Source organism: Cynara cardunculus, unplaced genomic scaffold (assembly GCF_001531365.2).
Source record: "Cynara cardunculus var. scolymus isolate 2C unplaced genomic scaffold, CcrdV1 Un_Scaffold_9021, whole genome shotgun sequence".
Classification (NCBI taxonomy): Eukaryota; Viridiplantae; Streptophyta; class Magnoliopsida; order Asterales; family Asteraceae; genus Cynara; species Cynara cardunculus.
The window spans coordinates 816-10,916 of record NW_020204630.1 but is presented as its reverse complement, the minus strand read 5'-3'; the positions used below and the strand labels follow the sequence as shown (position 1 = coordinate 10,916).

The 10,101-nt window shown below is 36.9% G+C and overlaps 1 long non-coding RNA gene and 1 pseudogene across 1 annotated transcript; one reads left to right on the top strand and one right to left on the bottom strand.

Annotated features, from left to right (window-relative positions):
- Window positions 1–460: 460 nt before the first annotated feature.
- Window positions 461–759, top strand: LOC112505203. The gene is made up of 3 exons (XR_003068346.1): window positions 461–482; window positions 564–633; window positions 730–759. It is a non-coding gene; the product is annotated as an uncharacterized LOC112505203 (long non-coding RNA).
- Window positions 760–5,657: 4,898 nt separating this feature from the next.
- Window positions 5,658–5,785, bottom strand: LOC112505204 (annotated as a pseudogene).
- Between the last annotated feature and the right edge of the window lie 4,316 nt (window positions 5,786–10,101).

Below are 10,101 nucleotides of genomic sequence, written 5' to 3'. Positions count from 1 at the left end.
ACCCAAGACAGGAGGCATAAAGAGCAACATTAGCAATACCTTAAAACTAAGCACCTCATGTCCAAATATGTAATATCATTTAACAAGTTAGTGTTGCATAAAATCTAAATAAGAAAAATAAAGATTAAAATGTATTTGATCAAGCCGGCTACTCAAAGTCGGCTACTCAAACACAAAGCACCACCAATGTATATGTAATAGAGAAAACGACTATTGAAGGAATCTACAAAAATTGTATATGCATACAAGAACATATTGGAGATAGGAGCAAGGGCAAATGGACAATCAACTTTTGTCAAATGTTAATCGGCAAAAGCAACAACGAATTAAGGAAAGTTGTAAATTCATTATGAGATATATATGAATAAGCCAAAACAATTTCATGAAAACTGAGATTAACGATGGATATATATGAATACTCTCWTCCATCGTTGACCGGTATTCCAACTACAACTGCATCATTGCATCCTATCCATCCTCAGGTAACTGGTACTAATTGTTAAATAGATAAATGTTGGAATGGAAGGAAGGCATTTTGTTTCTGATAATGGTATATATTACAGCAGCCTGTATGGGACAATGATCTTCACAGTCTTCTCCAAATGGGATTTGATGCTAATCTTGGACAGAATGGTTTGTAAATGAATGAATAAAGATTGAGAATATGTATTATAAGAAGGGTAAATGGAGGTGAGATTAATGGGATGATTTTGTGTTTGTGTTTGACAGGAGGAGGAGCAAAGATGGATGTTTAGAGATACTTTTTGTTTGTAATGATGGAAAAACTAAGAAAGAAACAGCATTGTGTTTTTCTTTTTGTATAGCTAGCAGCAGCAGCAGCTCCTAACTGAGTTTTAGCAGAAGATGAGTGAAGAAGCAGCATGTACATTTAAACAAGAAGAAGTTTTTATGAGTGTTGGATTGTAACTAATGAATGGCTATTGGTAGGTTTAGGTTTTGGTTTTGGTTTTGGTTTTGGAATCAACAATTTTCACCTATTACTCTCAAATGTCTTATTATATCGATTCATACTTCAATTAATCAAAAGAAACTAACTGATGCTAAACAATAACATCCTAACAAACAATGCTTTTTTCCTTTTCATTTCTTCTACTTTGGTCACTCAACAGTCAACACAACCATGATAAGTCCATTTTTCCTCCATGATGCTAGCTTTGTTTGTTTATATCCTTACCAAATTCTTACTTTATACAAACTGTGCTCAACCTTTTATAAACCCAGAACCTTGATCATAACTATAATMAGGAATAGAGTATTAGGAAAACAAGTAAAAGAATTTAAATTAAGCTGCTAAATAATATACATCAAGATTCAGCTAATAAACGTGGAACCCACTTGGTACAAAAGAATTGAAATTGCCCAAAACAAACAAAAGAATCCCAGAATACAAAGTTGTTACAGTTCAAATCGAAATGGAAATGGAAATCAAAAYTGAAATGGAATTCTAAATCTAAATCGAAATTAAAATCAATAGCATACCTCAGAGAAATCTTTAGGGTTTTGARGAGATGGTAGAGAAATCAAACCACAAAGAGGGAGTTATATGGAGCGATAATTAAGGGATACATCAAATCGGTCACGTGAACATTGAAGGAAGAAACTCTGTTCTAGGTGATACATCAAAGCAACGTCTGAAGACTGTGAGGGAAGAAAACAACATCTGAACCTACCGAAACCAGTTTTGACGCAGGGAGATACATGAAATAAGGAAGAAGAGGACTGAAGCAAGAAAGCAACTTATGAAGCATCCGTTTTTGGGTGGTTGCCTGGGTTTAAAAGCTTAGCATAAAAAACTTGTACATCTAGCTTCATGAGTTGTTATTAAGAGTTTTTTTGAAATGTATGCATAAAATGGCAGTACTTTGTGCTTTATGGTTTGTAATTAAGGTATGAGTCTAAATGCTTATATATGTAGTATAGATGTATGTATATAAATTAAAATAAATAAATATATATATATATATATATACATATCGGATCGGGCCGGGCCGGGCCGGTGATCACCGTCCCCGCCCCCGTCCCCGTCCCCGTTAAAATCCCCGAATTCGTCCCCGATCCCCGATCCCCGTCCCGTCCCCGATAAAATGTCCCCGAACCCGGCCCGAAAGTTTTGGTTTTCGGTTTTCACCGTCGGTTTCGGTTTTTTTTGCCATCCCTACACAAAACAGCCTTGTAGCTGCAGAAATTTAGCCAGAAAACATCCCCTTTAGTTGCTGTTTTTTTATCCACGGAACAACTTCTTTAGGTGCCGATTTTTTGCCACAAAACAGCCCTGTCGCTGCTGAAATTTTGCCTGAAAACAGCCCCTTTANTTTTTTTATCCACGGAACAACTTCTTTAGGTGCCGATTTTTTGCCACAAAACAGCCCTGTCGCTGCTGAAATTTTGCCTGAAAACAGCCCCTTTAGCTGCTGTTTTTTTTATCCACGGAACAACTTCTTTAGGTGCCGATTTTTTGCCACAAAACAGCCCTGTAGCTGCTAAAATTTAGCCAGAAAACAGCCCCTTTAGCTTCTGATTTTCACATAAAACAGTCCTTTAGCTACCAATTTTGAGCCTACACAGTCCGTAAAGCAAGGTTGAAATTGTAATATTACTTTTAATATAGCTAATTACGGTTGGTTTAGTATCTAATGCACATATGTTGTAATCAAGACTTAAGAATCATATTAAATCCGTAGTGTATAAAAAGGCATCGCGTTGGGTTCAAATAACCCTAACCCAATTCCAACCCAACAAATATGGTTTGGTCTAATTTTGTATCAACTATATGTCGGGTTATCTCAGATTGAGTTTTTTTGGGGGGTTTGGGTTGGGTTGGCTGGTAATTTGAGCACCTCTAATGCACACACAGAGTTGTTGCAGAGCTACTATCTGTGTAAAAATGAAGAAGTTGAAGATGGAGACACCAACAAATGTGACCATAAAGGGTATTCTTGGTATTTTAATAGCAAGTATTGATGAGGATAAGAAGAAAAGGTTAATATCGTTAGGCATGGGTGACCGAACTGCATTTTCTTGCTTTACCACTACAGATATAGCTCAAGATGATGTGGTTCAAACTCTTCAATCCCATACTTTCAACTGTGTTATACATAGACTAAACATAACATATATAAGAGATATAAGAATGATCCCTTCTTACAGGTTTAACACAACTTGTTCGCTAGAAATCTTGAATATTGCTTGTTGCTTTCATTCATGATGAATACTGTTTTCTTTCATAATAATCCATAAATAAACACACATACACGCACGGAAACAGTAACAATAGCATCTGTGTATATAAATTTCTTTTTCTATAATTTCAAGGGTTGTTGCTTTTTTGTCGAAAATCAAGGGCACTCACCGGCTCAACATGATCCGATCATGTGGTGGCAGGAGAAGGTCAACCACCCTTACAGAACTTTCTGTCTCTCTCGCCGGAACCTCGTTTGTTTTACCGAGCATTTTCTTCAGATCCCCAATTTTTTCTTTTTGAACATTATAAAGAAAATCCATGGGTTATTACCGATCATCTTTTTCAGATCCCTAATTTCCAAAGCTGCTCTTCACCCACAAAAAATGAAAAGGAAACAGACCCACAAAAAGCAATGAAGAAACATATATGTGTGTGTATATAAGATGAAATCGGAACAGAAAGAAATCATAAAAAAAAGAAAGCATACCTCCAAATTTTAGGGTTTTGAACAAGTTGTGAAATTAAATCAACAGAGAGGAGGGAGCTATATGTATCAATTAGGTTATGATACATCAAATCACTTTGATACATGAAATCGGTTCTCTGATCGAGGTGATACATCCATACCACCATTGTTATGTCTGTGAAGAAGAAAGGGCTCTGTTTTCTAACCAAAAATATCTTTTTGTTTTGTGGTCAAAGAGAAAGGATAAGAAGAAGAGAAAAGTTGTTGGTCTTTTGGTAGCAGAGTTAGGAAACAGAAGAAGAAGAAAGACCGAAGAAGATACAGGCCCACAATGGGTAATTTTTGGTGTTAGTGGAACCATTGCATATACAGCTTGTACTTTATGCATAATATTTGGTAATTAAGAGTTTTTTGAATTTATTGCATAAAACTATTGTAACTTATGCTTAGTAACTTGTATGTCTTAAATGGTTATATATGTAGTATATATATATATATATATATTAGTTGTGTACTCGCGCAATACGGTGGGAATTGCAAATATACACGATTTTGAAGCTTGGGCTCTTTAAAATAAGAGTATGGATCCAAATTGTAGCTAATCCATGAAAAATTATATGAAAGTTTAAAATCCAATATAGAGTTGACAAACAAATTCAAAAATTATTGGTCTGCTACTTTGATCCGCCATTTCAGATAGGACACAATTCCTTCCATGGTAGAAGAATCACTACTTTGATCTGCCAATTCCAAAGACGATCCTTTCATCTTCTTCTCTAGTTGAGGTTTCATTTCCAAATGGGTTGTCCTAAGGCTTCTTGATGCACCATCAAATTAAAGCTTTGGACCTTGTACTTTTCACACCTTAGATTTGAAGGTCGAAAGAATGAACATGCTTGCAAAAGCTGAAATAAGAAAGATCATATCAGAATATTATGTGAAAGTCAATCTTTGTGGCAACTTGAAGAGACTGTATGATGAAACAATGGTTGCAAACCTGAATTCTTGTGAACGCAATCTCTCCCAATTTGAAAAAGTGGTTGCAGACTTGAATTCTTGCAGACATACTCAAGTTAGAAAGTAAAGAGGTCCGTTTAAAAGAAATGACAACAAAACTAAATGATTATAACTCTATGGTTTCACAATTAACAATAGAGAAAGAAGAAAACCTAAAGGTTGTAATTACTTAATTACACTCTCCAAATTACAGTTAAAAACTAGCTTTAAAAGATAATTATTTTGTTGCATAATAGCTTAGGGGTCGTTTACTAAACACTTAACCGGTATGCACTATCCGAATAAATATTATAAGGGTAAAAAATCTTACCCGATTAGTGCTTTAAAATAGATCACAACAAAACTAAACGATAAGTGCTTGGAACTTCCATGCTTGTGATGAAAATAGAAGATACGGATTCCAATTTTTATTCATGACATTTCTATAAAGAAACTTGAATTCACCAATGAAATAGCTAAAAAAACTTTCTTACCATCTTATTCACATGAGGGGTAAAACAACAAGAAAGGGTTTTTGTTAAACCGTGTGAAGAAACCAATGTGTTTATATGTTGATTGATTGTTTCCATTCAGAACTCATGGCAGTGTGTGTGTATTCTCAGCAACCATGCATGTGCTTTTGTAAAAAGACTTTTATCATTGTATTTACTACATTTTCTGCTTTCGTTTACCCTTTGGTCTTATGATCAACCTAACTATCATTAATTATGATTAATTAGCAATCAATAACTGCAACCCAAGTGTGTCAACGACTCGGGGCTGATGCACCAATGTCCCTTGATTTTGCTACATGGCAAAAGAGAAAGTTGAAGGACATGTGAAAGACAAGGATTTTGGAGTGACAGGACCAACAACCTTTCCACACAACTGTTGGTGCTAAAAAGATGAGATTAGAACTTAATATGTATATGCCAAAAGAAAAATAAAGGAGGGAACCACATGAGTTGATGGGAAAAAAGGATAAGAAGAATACTATTCATTGCCATGAATTAAAGAAGCATGGTGGCATAACGACGAAGGATGTAGACATGGGCACGTTGTTTCTTGACTAAAGAAGCACACTTTATTGTAATGACATTACCTTTTTTTCTTTGTTTCCATTATATTATGTTTCAGAATATGAAAGCAGAAAGATTTGGGAAAAAAAAGCCTCACAGAAGTGGAGCTGGACCCTGAGAATCAAAGGGTAGGGGGCAGAGATGTATTTATAGATGAGGTCAACATTGATAACAGATGACTGATTTGCATGGAAAGGAGTCAGCATTGATGGTTTTTGGCTTTTTCTTTAATCTTGAAGAAATCAAGGCCAAAGGGAGAAGGAAAGGGGGTGAATATAAAGGAGATGGAAGCTGACATTAGTTGTACCGTACAAGAAAAAAAATAAACAAGATGAATTGCATGCAAGTAAGATGGAATAATGTGGAAGTAAAAGAGATGGTTGGAAGGAATGTTGTGATGGGTAAGCATTGGGAACATGGTGAACCTTATGAGTAGGTGAGTTTAGACAAACAACAAAGTTCCATATGTGTTTACAACTTAAAGACATGTGTTACAGAACGTAACCATTGTGTTCTCTTACACATGAATGAAAGATATTGGAATTTTTTCTATAAGGGAATTTAATTACCCCACGTCAGATTAGAGATGCAATGTTTGACACTATAAGCATATTATTATGGCTGATACACATCTGATAATTTTCAACTAATTGAGTTCACATCCTTTAAATTTGAATAATGTTAGACCCCATCTTCTAAAAGTGTAAGTAAGAAGTCTCTTACTCTAGTTTGTAGGACTTAGTCTTTTAAAGCAGTCTGGACCAATAGCTCTTATGCAGAAGACATTAAGAGAAAGAGCTCTTACTCATGAGCTAAGTGTCTCATATACAGAGCCCGTGCTATATTCCATGGAAGATCAAGCCTTAAGCGCCAAAAATGTTAAGTGCTTGATGCAGAGCTTCATTCTAGACACAGAGCCTTTGAATAGTACATGCAGAGCCTTTGAGTTTCCCACTCCCATGGAATGCACACACAATTCAGAATTTCCCACAAGACCTCTAATAGAATCTAGAAGGCTTGACTCAGTCCACTCCACTTTTCAAGGAATGTGATGATAAGAACACGGAACAAGAACTCAGAGTTTCAAGCCAAGATTCTAGGAGATTCTGTTTGAGCTTAGTCGTATATAAGGATGCATCCTCCTCAGGTTACAAGAACCTGAAAGTGCCGAATTAGATTATAGCAAAATCTTGTGAGAATACAACTTAGATTGAGAGTGTATCTGCTTATTCTTCCGATCAAATAAAAGCTTTCGACTTATTCAAGTTGCTCTTGCATTCATATTTGATCTTAAATAATTGTTAAATCTTTGCAGTAAAACAATTTCTTTTCACTGATACTCAGTTTATCTGTGCTTTCTCAAATTAAGAGTAATCTGTGTTCCAACAAACAAAAATTCATATACCATTTTTACTCATTGAATCAGAGTTGAGAAACCTTCTCATCCATTACATGTCTAATTTGATGAGTTTCCCACCTATATGCTCAAGGACTGATTCAGTTTATGAGATTAAATTCTATTTACAGAAAGGTTTGAAGGTTATGTTGAAAAACTTTTAACTGCAAGAGTAATTGGAGTTGAAAGTTATGTGTTTAGAGTGTGAAGTATGAAGTCTCTATAGCATATTTCTTGAGTTAGTCCATCACTTCCAATGACATGATATGCTAATAATTTGCTTAAGATGATTAAATGTGAACTTTATTAGACCACAGGAACTGTAACATAATAGCGGTATTTGTTGATCCCAGATCTCTCAATTACACTAATAATCTAGTTATGAATAACCAAATTATAGTGATTTTACGAAGAAAGTTATGAAGTCTCAAAGATAAAATAAGAACATTCAAGAATGACTTTGAGCTTCAAAGGTTTTACTTTATAAATAATGAAACGTAAAACAAAAAGTAAAAGCCTCTATCACATTCACATGCACGTTTTTTACAATAGACCTAATCATCTATTTATACTAGTTGGCTAATACTAAGATAACTATATATTGCTACTTTCTAGCAAATAGTCTAGCTAATAGATAAAGTTTATCTTTTACATGGATAAGCATTACTAACAAGATAAACTATAATTTCAGCTTTTGATTTGTCATCTTCAGCTGTCATTATCAATGTGATGACTTCATCCTTATCTTCAAATCTTCATTGCACGCTTGGATGAATACTTAGAAAATCTTCTAAGTGTTTGTCTGTCCAGAGCATCGATGAGAATGCTTCTTTCCATCGCATCATCCATCGATCCTCTAGTTGAACTTTGTCCATCGATCCAATGTTCATCGATCCTCTGGATGGTCTTTCCATCGATCCAATGGTCTAACTTCCTCCATCGGTTCTCTGGTTGTTCTTTCCATCGATCCTCTGGTTAGTCTATCCATCGATCCAATGGTCGAATCCAGACTTGGTCATTTCTGCCTTGATGTCTTCATCGGTCTTCTGGTTCTTCATCACTTGTTTGTTTTTCATTACTTTTTACATTTTGCATTGTGGGGTTTAACAATCTCTCCCTAAGTAATGAAATAACAAAGTCTAATCTAGATACATATGAAGAACATACACTAATCTAGAAGAAGAACACCAACTTCCAAGTTTTCATTGGATGACAAATTTTCTTTTCATTGGTGTTATGATGGTGGGGTGGTTGGTTATGGTTGCGTTGGTGCAGCGGATGGAGATGTATTTGCAGCTGCCGCCTCTGTCTCCCCCTCACGAGGTCCAAGACCTTGATCATCGGGGTCTTGGTCATCGTGGCGTTGTTGTTTGCTTGGGCGGTTGCTCGACCATAAGGCGCGGAACTGTATCAGCAAAGGCCTAGAACTTAGCCTTGGTGACCAGATCGGCTAAGGGTGTAACCCCTGCAGCAACAGATGTTGCAGGTTGTGCCTCTGTTCTTGAGGCGCCTTCTTGGCCTTGTGTGAAGGTATTCCGCAAAGGACTTCCATCATGTCCTTGACAGCCTTCGAAAGAAGAACTATCTCGTGATGTTTGGACATCCTCTTCCTCTTCTTCAGCTTCAGAGGCTGAGTAAGTGAATCGGATGTGTGTACCCTTTGGTAGATCAAATACCGAGGGTAGTGGTGCACAAAATAAAGATCATTCTGAACGATCTATAGGTTCAACATCAACGAATGCGTTTGTATGTGAGAGGTTGTGGCGAGCCCTGAGGCGAAGGGGGCTCTTATCTCTTCATCACCACTCTGTTGAGAGAGGGGTGATGGGGTATTAGATTCCTCGCCTTGTTCATCTCCAGAGGCTCGAAGGATGGTCTCTGGATGGCTAGCTTGGGTTTGGATTGGACTAGGTCGTCCTGTTTCAATATCCCTTTGGCTTTGATCGCCAGGGATAGTGGATGTGGGTGCCCTTTGGGTAGTAGGTAGGGAAATATGTTGGTGAGGGCCGGGGGAAGCATGATGGTTGTGCTCCCTCGCTTGGAGGGTGAGACTACTCTAAGTGCTCCGGGGTAGCTGCCCTTGGTTCTTGGGACAGCATGGAGCGTTCATAGGCTTGGCGTGTCTCACTTGTCGATGGAATGACAGTGAGCATAGCCCTTGACAGTGGTCTGTTGATGCTGTATCCTTCCTTCGAAAGGGTTGGGCGGTGTCCTTGCATTTTGTAGACCAGGGTGTATGTCTCTGTTGCGGGGATTTGTAGAAGATGTTTAAAAAAATGGAATTTAAAATCTCATCTAATTGTAAGATTAATACTAATTACGAAGTTTTGGTCTTCTAAAAACTGATGTTATAGTTTTTAGTCACAAAAGCTGCAATTTTGTATAATCTTTTAAAAATTGTTTTCAATGTAGATGAGTTTAAAGTGAAAATTGTATTTTCATGGAACCAGAGGAGCTCTGGTTAGGCATGATATCTTGAGTGATGAACCAGAGGAGTTCTGGTTAGGCATGATGTCTTGAGTGAGGAACCAGAGGAGTTCTGGTTAGTCATGATATCTTGAGTGAGGAACCAGAGGAGTTCTGGTTAGGCATGATATCTTGAGTNCATGATATCTTGAGTGAGGAACCAGAGGAGTTCTGGTTAGGCATGATATCTTGAGTGAGGAACCAAAGGAGTTCTGGTAAGGCATGTCGATGAAGACAAGTAGTGATGTAGGATTGACATGATATGGAGGCTTTGGTTAACAAACCAAAGGCTTTGGTTAAGTATGTCAATCCATTTTATGAAACCAGAGGAGGTCTGGTATTATATTCATATATAGCATTTTATGGGACCAGAGGCTCTGGATAGTAGAACCARAGGCTCTGGATGGAAAATGCAAGTTTACAAATGTAAACTTTTGCTCCCCCTCAAAGGATGCATGGAGATATGAAATGAAATGTAAAAACTCCCCCTAGAAAC